Here is a 13,143-nt window from a genome sequence, read left to right as displayed (position 1 = left end):
ACTGCCCTAAAAATCCGGTGGCCCACGCAAAGCAAAACCTGCAGTCACACTGCTCAGCCTCCACGCAAGGAAGTGATGCACCCTTTGCTTCTCTAAGAACCACCAAACGCAACACCCACACTGCACATTCTGCTGCTGCCAGGAGCTGCTAGCTCTGCAGGCTCTGTCTTTTATAGAACAAGCACTTGTTACCAAATACAGCCACTGCCAGCTTTTCCATCTCTCACACATCCCGTCCCACTCCATATGGGGTGAGGGAGGACCGTGCCGGACTTCTGATGAGAGCAGGACACGTTTTCCCTTCTTAACACGTTGAGATGTGGCTCCGTCTCCCTGAAGGCAATATTCTGTGCGTGGAAGCAACAGACACGCACGGCCAGCGGCAAACTTTTGCGTGAATCACGGGGATATTTCTGGCCTCTGGCTCGGTGATCCGCGCTGTGAGTAATCCCAGCCGCTCCGTCAGAGCTGCGGGTGAAACCCTTTTCTCGCAGAGCAAGTGCCCGCAGGGCCCTCGGCTCAGCCTGGCGGTATCCGAGCCCCAGATTTCGGCGCGGTGAAGGTCTCGAGCACCGGCGCTCCGCCCCGGCCTCGCAGCACCGGGGGCCCCGACCCGCGCCCGCCCCCCGCCTCCGGGCGGCGCGTCAGCGAGGAGGAGGACTGGCGGCACGGCGGCGCGGGGGCTCGCTCCTCCTCCTCTCGCTTCCCCTCGCCGAGCCTTCTCCCCTCCCTCCCGCCCTCAGCCATTTTAGAGCCGCTCGCTCCGCTCGCAGCGCGGGGCCGAAGCCGGGTGGGCTGAGCTGAGGTGAGCGCACGCGGCGCAGCGTAACGGCCGGGGGGCCGAGGTGGGGCCGCTCTCTGCCCGCCGCCCGGGGGGACGAGGTGAGGGGCGCGGGACTCGGGGCGGGGTGGGGCCGCAGCCCTGCCGGCTGGGCGGGTCAGCTGAGGGGAAGCGGGGTTACGCGGGGTTACGCGGAGGCAGGGCGGCCCTTCGCAGCGCCGTGTCCGGGGCTGTGCTGGACGTGCCGGGGCTGCGGGCCTGCCCGAGGCCGCCGGCAGCGTTATCTCCTCCCTCGCCCCCCCTTGCCGATGCAGAAAAGGGGCCGGCTCGGGATGTGGTCTGATGCTGATGTAGCACGCGCAGCGGCCCGGGCTGTCTGTGATTCGTGGCTGCGAGCAGCGCGTGTTCTATTTGATGGCGTGGGGGCATCGGCTAAAGGACGGCGAGGGGGCGGCTGAGGGGTTCTGTGCTCTCACTGCTGAGCCCGGCCCATAGGATTTGCTCTGTAGGGTGAGGGTGTGCAGGAGCCTGGTGCGAGTTAGGAATTGTGTGAGGAACCTGACGGCTGCAAGCGGTGATCATCAGGCTGAAGATATTATCTCGTTATCACTTTGCTTTCTTTTTCCCTTTGGACTGTTGCAGCATAAAAAATGCAAGTGTGGCATGCTTTGTCAATTAATATTAAAGGCAAATTTGTATTTATAGCCTTGCCAATTCCCAGTGCGGAAGTTGACACACAAAGCTGCAAAGAGCAATAAGAAACACATGATTCTATGATATTTTAGGTTCTGTGCTTGAGATGTTAGGATTTGCCATCTCTCACTGACTGCAGTAATTATATGTGTGCGTTATTTTTCTCTGCTGACGTGTGAAAAATCCTAATTTCTAAACAAGCAGATCCCCAAGCTGATATTTCCTCACAAACAAAAACCATCAGTAAGAGTTCCCTAGTTTTGGAAAAATATGACTTTTCTTTTCTTTCTGGTTTTTCATCTGAAATTTGCCTTTAATACACCGCTACAAAAGCCTTAATGATTCCCACATGAAAGTTATTCTACTAACTATGCGTTTTTAACATCCTTCTCACTTCTTTGTATTTGACAGTTTCCCTTCACTGTGGTCTTCAACTATGCCATTATTTACATTTAAAATGGATGAGACTGGTTTCCTGCCCCCAGCCCTGGGGTGAATGCTGTGGTGAGGTTCCCATGGCTGGGCACTGATGGTTTGCATCTCATGGAACCTTCCCTTCTGTTATCAGTAACGCTGTACGCAGGGAGCACTCTGTGAGTGAATGGCAGCGTTGCCCAGTGCCTGAGCAACCCAACACTGATCAGTTCTCAGTGTAATAAATTACCAGTGGTCCCCCTTTCTAACAAGAAGGCTGTGCTTCAGCCCTTTTGTATAACCCTGGAACTGAGGCCAATCATTAGATACAAATATGTTCCTAGTGATGTCAGGATACACACCTGATAAAACAGATGCACCCTGCTGCACTACTTTGAATGAAGCTGATATGCAGGTGAAATATTTAAACAGTAGTATAAGCCAAATAAACACATGCAGTCTATTGAAGTTAATCATTAATACAAAGGTAGTTATTGTGACCAAACTGTACTCAGCTTGAACAGTAACTGAGTGCTTGTTGGTCTGAAAAATGTTTTTAATAAGAAATTATTTAAGCTAGAAAGACTTGGGGTTAATTATTAAGGGAAATATGCAATAAGTGTGTGCTCACTGTGCTTCAGGACATGGATGTCTTCAGGAGAAACAGAATTTTTTTCTCCCTAAATTTTGTTCCATCTGTTCATGTACTGGGTTGTTACTTAGATGGTACAATGTCTACAGAACACCATTTTAAAGGAAGACACACCATTGAATTTCCCTGTATCCTACAGCAGCTAAGGAATGACAACTGAGGCTGTCTTTGTTTCAGTTGCATCGCACCTCCTCTCCCTGCAACAGCCACTCTGTCACCTTTCCTTCTGGAAGGTCCTAGGGAAATGGGCAGGTCCTAGGGGGAAATTTAAAGGGAGTGTTTCATAGCATCGTTAAGTTGGAAGGGACCTCTAACTGTCATCTGGTCCAACTCCCCTGAACAGAGACATCTGCAGATGTCTCTTTTTCTTGCTTTACTGCAGGCAGGAATTATTAATGCTTTGTTATTGTTTTTCCTTGTTTTTCCATTTGAGGGGAAAAGGAAGCTAGGGTTGTCCGTTGTCCGTAATTCACTGGCAGCAATAGCTGCATATTTCCTCAAAATCTTGAACTCTGTAGGCATGCATGTAAAAATGAAAGCTGAGCACAGCACTAATTACTTCTGTGGCCACTTGCTCACAGGCTAACTTGTGTCACACTGAAACTGACACATTTGAAGTGGCGTGACAGGTTTCTCCCTTTTGCTTCCTCAGAGCCATGCGGTCTGCATGAAGCCTGGGGAGCTGGGGCCCTTTCTCATAGGTTGCTTTCTGCATTCTGGGGGCTGACTCCCAGGTGGCTCTCAGACAGTCAGGACATGCTGGAGCTGCGAGGAGCTTTCACAGGTTTTATGTGAAAAGCCAGACTAAAAGACACTTGCAGAATAAGGCTTGCATTGTAAAGAGGAAAGCTGACTGGTTGCCAGGATTGCTTAGGAGACGTGGTTTCAGTTTTCTTTTTCACAATAGGTACTTAATATGATCTGCATTGACCTGCTCAGCCAAGATCAACAAAAGTAATGGACAGAACCTAAATAAGCTACAGCAGATGTTCTTTCCCTTCTTCTTAGAGCTATCAGTTTCTACCTAATACTTCATTGCAATATTGATGGCAAGATATGGCTTTAATCATTCGCCAGATGAGCATAAAGTGATTTATCTGGCCGTGGGTGTGATGAAGAGGTTAGGAATGGGTGGGGGTGGCGGTTCCTTGTGCTGTTGTTATTGCCCTACATAGGAAACCCTTCCACTCTGAAGGCTGCTGTGCTGCTTTGGACATTTGCTGCCATAGCTCTTAGCAGCTCTGGAGCCAAGACTGAAGTTGGTGCTGCTTGAACCTGAACTTCTGCAAAGGTTAAATTTGGTGAGGAATGCGTGAGAGAAGTGTGTTGGTACAGTTTGCCAAGGTGTTATTTTACGTGTTAAGGTGACACTAATGATGGTAGAAACCTCTGAGGGACAATGAGCCATTTTTAAGCATGGAAACTGGATTGCACAGTTGTTCTTTGGAAATAGAGGAGCTGTGTAAGGAAATGTGGTTGTGGGCATGGAGTTAAGGGGGAAAACGTTTTCAGGTAGCCAACATGTTGCCTGAATGCTGATTTACTTAGTGGACTATTCTTAAAGTTGGTGTGTGTGAGTTGCTTATGATGGGAATGAGGGTGGACCTATCAATGCTGTGGCATCACAAAAGCAGCATGTGTTACATTTGCTTTGCTTGTCGATTAATGGCTCTGTAAGGTGAAGGACATAAGAAACTCTTCCCTCCTTGCTTCAGATAGAGCTGAGGACTTGGACTTTATGTTGAAATCAAGAAATACTTTTCACCCCAGTGAAGTGTTTTGCAAGGAATCTTAGTACTGATGATAGATCTTAGTGCAATTAATATCAAATCATTGGATGTTGTGCAGCTGGGAGACCACTGGGCTTCCAAGGGGATATTTTTTTATCTCCAAGGTGGTGGTACAGTGATCCACCAATGATTCACAGAATCACAGAATTGTAGGGGTTGGAAGGGACCTCCAGAGATCATCGAGTCCAACCCCCTGCCAAAGCAGGTTCCCTACACCAGGTAGCACAGGTTGGCATCCAGGTAGGTCTTGAACATCTCCAGAGAAGGAGACTCCACCACCTCCCTGGGCAGCCTTACAGACTTCAGAGTGTCCAAGCTCAAACCCTTGATATTTGAGACTCTTAACACCTAAATACCAGCATGAGGGGGGAAACTAGTGAACTGCCATGTCTTTCACTCTATTGAAAGAAATGTGATTATTGATTCCCTTCACTATGTTACTGTTTCATCACTTGAGCATCTTTTTCTAAAAGCACACTTGTAATCTGTCTGTTAGGCTGTAACTTTACATTTCTTTACTTCTTATTATAAATTCATTTGCCTGTCAAAACCAGCTGTTAAGCATTAGAAACCAGAGCACAATACCTGCATGTGCACCTGTTGTACTGTGTGTGATGCTCTAGTTTGTCTCATGGATTTTGCTCATTGATTTTGTTAGTGTGTGAGGAAAATGCCCTTACTTCCATTCACCGCTGATCAGGAATGCTTTTTAGCATAGATGTAGTACAGCAGTTAAATTATTAATGCATGTAGCAATGGAAAAATAATCTAGCCTGTGAAATTAGAAGCAAGTTGACATGACAAGGACAAGCTTAAAATAGCACATTACATTCTGATACTTGTGCTCTTAACACCTTTACTAAGGAAAGACTTCCAAGTTAATATTGTAATCGTTGCGATGTTCTTTTTTAGCACTACTTCATATAGGAAAGATAGCAAGTAAATTATACACTTCACAACAATGCCTGTGTTCAGCAGATTTCTTCAACATGCATTCAGATTTATAACAAATAGCTGCTCATGACATTTTCAGACTTAGGCATTGTGTTTTGTTTCCAGAAGAACCATGGATGACACATTAAAAAATAAGTTGTTAATGTCCAGCTAATGGTTGTATTTTACAGAATTTCTTCTTAGACATGTACCACAGGCATGATTTATTATTATGAGATACCTTCTGATACTGTGCAACCCATTTTCAAGAGAAAACAGTATTAATACAGCATTCTCTGTCCTTGTTCCACTTAGCCAGGTGCCTTACCTAACTGTTCAGCATTCTAAATTTAAGTCTTCTTAATATATGTCTTTGATTCTAGGAGAAACAACAGTAGACTCGCATAGAATGAAACAATGTTTTTCTTTTCTCTTTTTAAACCACTGTTGTGGTTTAAAAAATAAATAAATAAATATATATATTTACATATATATATGTATATATATAATTATATATATATAATAAGAAGTATTCTGAACTGCAACTTAACTGAGTGTTTTTCTGTGTCTCTAACCAGTTTCAGCTGCCCTTACTGGAATTAGATGTCTGGTTTATAAAACTGTTTTTCTGTGCTTTGTTGTGCAGCTTTAGATAAGTAATTTGAGTAGTAGTAGTCTCTTTAAATAGGATTCCTACCTGTATGTTCTTCCCTGGCAGTCCATAAGCACACCACAGGTGAGCAGTGAGGCTAGTTAGTGCAGCAGCAGTCCTGTACCTGGGGGCTGTGCCTGCAGGTGCTGCCATCTTCACAAAGCCTGTGGGACAGAATAAAACTCCATTAGCAACTGCAATAGCTTGTACTTGATAACAACTAGCATTGTAAATATGATAGGCAGTTTACTGTTATTCCGTTCTGCGTTTTAAGAAGAATTCAAGACCTTCCATTACTTTTGAAAAGGTGGTTGGAAGTCGATCACCTTACCCAGGTAAGCTGGAGAAGTGATTGGTCAGTGAGCAGCATTTCTCCAAGGGAGACTATGAAATTCTTGAATTCGTTCTCAGAAGGCTGCTCAGGAACATTGTTGTGTTCAAGAGAACAGTTTTTCACCAATGAAATGCTGCTCACACCTGACAGCTGAGTGAAGCTGTTAATACTGAACTCTGTGTGTGGCAGGGCACACCGTTCTCGTGCTGGTTGTACAGGTCTACCTGGAGTAGCTCTAGGCATATCTTGCTGTTCTTGAGGATCTTAATGGAGAATGAATGGCATGCCAAAATCTGAGGCAGGCACTTGAATTCTTAAAATAACAAGATACTTCAGTATAATATGATTCTTCTGAACTACTTCCAGTGCTGGGGATAGATAATCTTAGGCATAGCAGCCTATGTGAAGGGGAGCCAAAGAAGCTACAGATCCTGTTAATCACTCCTTTAATGCTATTTTTCTGTTGAGCTAATTATTTACATTCTGATCAGAACAGAGCATCCTGGGGAACAAGTGATTTCTCAGTGATATCCCCTGTGGCACTGCTTCATTCACAGGCTCTTTGCTGCGCTTGTCAGCAGGGCTGTATTATTATACACCTTCTACTCAGCTCCTGTGTCAGAAATGGAGAGCAGCACATCAAGTAATTGCATGAGTGCCATGCCTGCTGACTGCCCCTTAAGCCTTCCTAAAGGCCTTGTTTGCACAGATTCTGCTCATGGAAGTAGAATATTAGCACAGAGAAGATCTGAATACATTGCAAGTATGAAATTAGGTATGCAATTTCACAAAGAGAATTTCTTTGTTCAGTGCTGGTTGTTGTAATAAGCCGCTTTCTTTTCTATTTCCCAATTCAGTCTCTTGGAAAAGAATGTAGGAGAAACTGCAGGAAACAAATAAATGGTTTCTGCAGAGCACACATGTGCCCTGAGGCACTTCTTTTGTGGCTGTCAGAAAATCTTTATGTATCACAGGAAGAACAACGCTGACACCTGTGTTTGGTTTTCTCCAGAAGTCTGCTTGGGCAAGCACGTTTTTCTTACCCTCATTACGCCTCATTAGCACAAAAATTTTTACAGATAGAAACAGAATATTGATACACCCAATAGCTTTTCCTGTGATTATATTCCAGTTTGTCCTTTTCTTGTTGCAGGGCCCCAAACCTCTGCTGTGGACAGTGTTCTGTTGTGCAGGGCATTGTGTGCCTGCTCAGACCCATATCAGGCAACAGCATCAAGCGGGCACGCCTGTTGATTCCTGTCCTAGACGTTTTCTTACTTCAGCTACCGTTGGAGTATATGACTTATGCTGCTTGGTTCAGCATAGCGTGATGAGCTTGAAACTAAAATCAGTCTCTTGTTGATCTTTTAAAGTGAAAGCTTATGAATGTGGGCATTCTTTTTGTAGCTTAAATTCTCAGTTCAGTAGTCAGCAGCTAATTCTGTACCAGACAACAACCAGGTCGGTTATCACACTGCAGCACCTTTTCTCTAACACAGTACTTCCATGAACACAGTAAGCCTGCAGGGGCTGCAGCTGGCGCTCCTGCATCCTGCTGTGAGGGGCAGGCAGAAAAAGTGGGTGAGAGCTGCTTGTTTCAGCAGTAGCTGTTCTATGCTTGTTTAGCTTGCTTACAAAGCTACAGTGCAAAGGTGCAACTAATTCTGTGTCATCTGAACTAAACTGAGGTTGCCGCTTCCTCCTCTATACTCACGTCTGTCTGGCTGCATGAGGATCTGCTTCAGGTAACTGACCTGACTTTAGAGTCACACATGTGCCTGGCTGCTAAATGTGCTGCCCAAGGGAACGACCCCAGTGAGATCACACTGGATTTGGATTGAGCTGGCTGCCATGAACCCAAACATGAAGACTCTGTCAGAGAACCAGCAATTCATTGCTCTGTTTTCACTTCTCTGTTAGAATCTCCATTATGCTGAAGTCATATTTCTGTGAATCCAGTTATGTAATTTGCCTCAACTGTGTATATATAAAAATTGGCTTTATGATATTTAAATACTCTGATCCCTTTTCTGTTCTTAGCATGACACTTTTTACATTCTGAAAACTTAACATGCTCAAAGAATCACAATATTACATAGGTTGAATGTAGTTTACAGTGTTTTCCACAGCTTTGAATGTTACATTAAAAGAGAGCTAAGCCAAATCTGCAGCTAGGGGTAATGTCAAATGGCAGCCAAGTGATGGAACAATATGGGGGGAGTAAAAAGGAAAAAGAAGCAAGAGAGTCTGTCTGGTGCAAAAGACCACAGGCACCACCAGACATAGAAGCAGGAAATGAGGAGGGAGCAGTTTGTCTGTCCCTCGCAGCCCAGTGGTTGTTTGGTACATTACATAAAGGCAGCTGCATGTACAACTGATTCCTGCTGTGTACTTGCACAGTGTGGTTCCCTATTGCATGTAGGATAGCTGTGTTTTTGTGCCGTTGTTAGCTAGATATGTGTTTAATTTTCATGGAATGGAATGGATGGAAATGGATTCTTTGTTTATTCCGTAGGCATGCAAATAGTTTTGCATTTTTATGAGCTCTGCTGTGTTTAAACAACTTGGTCAGAAGCACTTTGGTTATGAGTTGTATCTGTGCGGGGAACAAGAGGATGGTGAGGCTAAAGTTGCTGTTTGTAATAACAGCAGGGTGAGAAAGTGGGAGTTGGAATGGGTATGAGATTATGCCCTGGAACACCACAAAGAGCATCCAGCTCGTATGAGTGCATTACTTGAATCCTAGGGCTGTCAGTACTCAGTCTGTTTGTGGATTAAACATTATCCTTGCTCTTCCAGTTGGTAACAGAGAAGCTGTATAGGCCTCTCAGTATTTCACTGACTCTTGGTCTTTAGATCGTAGTTTTCTTACAAGCCTTCAAATAACAATAATTCATAGTTTCATAAAACTGAGCAGGAAAAAACCCAAAGTACTAAACAGCCTGGGAATTTTAGTCTAACGTAAATTAAGACTAAAAACTTGTTCTAGGAAGCAGCTGGTCTTGTTATGTGCATGCTCAAAAGTGCTTTGATGAACTATGACCACGTACACAGAAGGTTATCTGATACACAGAAACAAATGCAACATTATTTGCAGATCACGCTAAGCAATAAAAAAGACAATCAGATGGTGAGCAGTCTCAGTCTGTCTCCCCCCATTTGTCACTGTAAAAATATAGCAGTTACTCAGGTGTAGCCTACGTTCACTATAAAAATATATATATATCCTATTGTTTGAAGTTCAATTCTCATGTAACATGAACCGTAACTTCTGGAAAGTATGCATGGAAATGAGACCCACACAGCTTGTGTGTGCACCGTGCTACTTTATATTTTAGGAGCACTCTTCACTGTTTTAACATTTGTTTTGCTACATCTCTGAACTGGGATCTGTGCCCAGATATAAAGGGTGGCTGGGAAAGGGGGTGATTTTATTCTCTGAAAGCCCGCAGTGGATAAGGGCTCTGTTGGCTGTTTCTCTGAGTGAATTCTTCTGGGAGACTGTTCCTCGGGCAGATAAAACAGTTTAATAGATTTGTTACATATTATCTCCTAGTTTCAGCTAAAAAGCTGATAAATGTTCCAGTAACATGGATAGCATTATCCAGATTTACCTTTAATAAGCTCATGAAAGGTAAACCTGGATCCTGGGCTACCAAAACTGTAACGCTGAGGCCATTAAAGGCAGTACAACGTCACGATACTTTCAGTCAAAAGTAAATTTTGAAGTTTTTGTCAGGCCCAGTGCATGGCAGCGAGCTGCACTTCAAATAGCAGACGGCCCTCAGTACGTGTAACTTAGGTGAAAATGTAGCACTTCAGAATGATATCGTAATGAGTTCTCCGTGGCATCCTGTGATGTAAAGTACAAGATCAGTCTGTTCCATGTTTTCAAATAGCAGGTACTATTTTGCAATTGTATAAATGAGTGCCAACAAACAGCTGACAAGGCTTGCATTACCAACCCAGAAAAAATCTTGGCTCAAACGCTCTGTTTAGATACGTCCATAACCTCAGAGATGCCCTGAATTTTCACTGTTTCATACTTTTCTTTTTCAGATTTTCATGAATTTATCTGCCTGCTCATCTAGAAACATTGAACTGCAGTTGCATTAAAGGTAAAGACTGAATTGTTTTTTGTGTGCCAGTGAGCAGACTGATGGTAGCAGGGGAAGGGCACTTAACTAACCAAAATCCTGAAACACTGAGCTTTGTCCAAGAACTGATAAACTCAGAGCAGAGACTCTATTTTTAATGGAGAAAATTCTAACACAGTATTTCTTTCTGAGTATTTCTGCATTTGTTAGCACATAAAACTCTGTGTTTTTTTGCTAGCAGTAAATTGCTTCTGTGATACACTGTGTCATATTAAGGATTTTTCTCTCACTTTTTCAGAAGAAAAACATTCCTAAAAATAAGCTGAAAGAATTGTCAGTAGTGTCAGTTTCCTCCCCTTGCTTCTTCAAAAATTAAGCCTAAGACTGCATTACAGTCCCTTTAGCTTATGGGCTGTACAAATAGTTTCATACTTTTATAGTTGCTGTTGTTACTCCTGTCAGATTCATTTTTAAAGAGATCCAGTTGCCTAAATATCAAGTCATGCCATCAAGCCTTTTTTATTTTAGATTTGTGGTCTATTGCAAATAGCGACTCAGACCCTTTTTTACATCTACTGAGCCAGCAGGGCTTGAGCAAGGTCTTTCAGGAAGCTATGGAGCTGTGCTGGCACTTGGCTGTCCCAGGCTAACAAGTTATGCTGAGGGGTAGAATGTGCTAGTGCAGGTGAATGGTGTGATCCTATGGCCACGCACCTCCCTGGCAGCGCTGGCTTGCTCTGTTCTGTCTCTGCTTTGAGCACGTGGTGCTTGACCCAGTCCTGTAAGTCTGTCCTCTGCTGAATCACCAAAGCTGCTTGGATATTTGGGACTAAGAACGTCCAAAGCTGCCTGCCTCTGAAATTGTACATGTTGAACAGGCATGCTAATGTCTGTAAGATGTTGTTATGCCTTTTAAAAGATGGCCTGTGTGTGTGACCAAGTTTTTAATAAAATCAAGCAAAATACCAATAACACCAAAACCCCTCACAGTTTAAAACTGACAGGGTCTGTTTTCCTTTTTAATTTTTATTGTTACACTTTCTAAGAACTGTGATAGTTTCTACCTTACTTTCCTGCCTTGGTAAAAACTCTCGTGTTTGGAGCACTTCGGTTTTGTTGCTCTTCTGGTGGTTTCAGAGCGATTGAGCAAAACAGTGTTCAAAGCTGTTAAATCTAAAAACTTGAACCTGCATATTACTTTATAAGATAAAATATATTGAAATATGTTTGGTCATCAAGCAACTGTTACAATACAGTTAGTCGGTAAGACTGCCTTACTTGGTAGAAAATGCACACACCACTGCTGACGTGTAAAACCCACAACTTCTTTGACTAAACTGGTGTATGTTCCATTTATTGTTTAAGTACAGCTCATCTCCAGACTACACCCCCAGATCTTCCATATGTAAGAATAAATTCTTGAGTTGCAAATAACTCTATTAGAAGAAATGTACCCTAATGATCTGCCTGTCACAAAGCACAGCATGGAAGTAGCAGAAAGCAAACTCAATAGCAAAACATTGAGAATAAAAGGAGTGAAAATTACTGTGTGAAGCTCTGTCTTAGCTAAATCTTTCTCTGTGAATTCTAGCAGTGGATGTAAAGGTGAAGGAAATGTAAATATGAATGTAGGTATGTCTGACTAGGAAGTGGGTTCACCATGTACCAATCAATACACTACGCTAAAATTTTGCTAAAATTAAGACCACGGTAAACTTCAATTCCTTAAACAGACAGAGGACATCACCAATTTTTTTCACTGAGGAATACTGTGCAAAACATTACAACATGCTTGCTCCCAAGGCTCTCAGTCCATTTTCATTAGAAGCTTAACTAGTTGCACAACGAGAATAAAATGCAAAATAGAGATGGCTTATGCTTGAAACCTCAGGGGCTTCCATCTCAAAAGGCCATGGGTGGGAACACTTTTCTTAGATGCGTTTTTAAGTACACTCCCAGTCATCTGTGTATCAGAACATCTGCATGGAGAGAGTTTCTTCAAATTGCAAATAAACTACAGCCTGATTTCCTGAAGTAATACGGAATGCTATGTAGAACCTCTGTCTTAAACTGCACAACAGTTGCTGTTGGTGAGACATTCAGAAAGAATATAATCTGCCAGGGTAACGACAGTGAAAAGGAGAAGCTGTTGCAGTGTGTTGTTGTGTATGGGTTTCAGTGGAGTGTGGGAGGTTGATTTCCCTGCAATCCTTCACTAGAGCACTGAAGATGGGATTCTGATCTGTCCTTACGCTGCAAGTTTGGCTGCCAGACCGGACTTGAGTTCGCTTTGGCATTTTAATGTTTGAGTTGCTCCATTCACAAAAAGGTTATTAGAGAGCAATGCTGATCCATTTCAGGAAATGTGTAAATGTAGGAAGTAGCTGTCAACAACCAGCTTGCCTCTGTTCACATTACTAAGCTTTTGTCAAGCGAATGTATCAGCTGAATCATATTTAAAAAAAATAAAAGAATGATTCGATTCACTTTCTCCTAACTTCTGTTCTTACATAGAAATAGATCCATATTCCTACTGTATTTTGTATTGGGAAATGCTGCTTTATTTGATATTTTTCTAGTGCATTACCACAGGAGCACATACAATTTCTTACAGGTCGTGCTGCCCAGGTGTTAGCTAACATACCAAACGTGGGGCCACCAAGCAAGCATTAATAATTAATCTGTACTATCAATAATGATTTCTCTGTCGGAAGCAAGATAGTAGTTAGGAAGCACAAATGTAACTTGTGTTTGTGCAGTAACACCCCACCACACGTTCGTTGCTATTACAGAAACA

General features: G+C 43.2%; 1 protein-coding gene across 8 annotated transcripts in view; it reads left to right on the top strand.

Moving 5' to 3' along the window:
* Positions 1–304: 304 nt before the first annotated feature.
* ACSL4 (acyl-CoA synthetase long chain family member 4) overlaps positions 305–13,143 on the top strand; it is a 35,048-nt gene continuing 22,209 nt past the window's right edge. For 5 of the 8 annotated variants that reach the window (XM_052672937.1, XM_052672936.1, XM_052672932.1 and 2 more), the window contains exons 1-2: positions 704–805; positions 10,309–10,367. The gene's annotated coding sequence lies outside the window, so the exon portion shown is untranslated. Of the gene's footprint in view, positions 441–702; positions 883–10,308; positions 10,368–13,143 lie in introns of those variants that run through there. The other 3 variants (XM_052672934.1, XM_052672940.1, XM_052672933.1) reach the window with 3 other exon arrangements.

Source organism: Tympanuchus pallidicinctus, unplaced genomic scaffold (genome assembly GCF_026119805.1).
Source record: "Tympanuchus pallidicinctus isolate F22 unplaced genomic scaffold, pur_lepc_1.0 scaffold13, whole genome shotgun sequence".
Lineage (NCBI taxonomy): Eukaryota > Metazoa > Chordata > Aves > Galliformes > Phasianidae > Tympanuchus > Tympanuchus pallidicinctus.
This window is presented reverse-complemented; position numbering and strand designations above follow the sequence as displayed.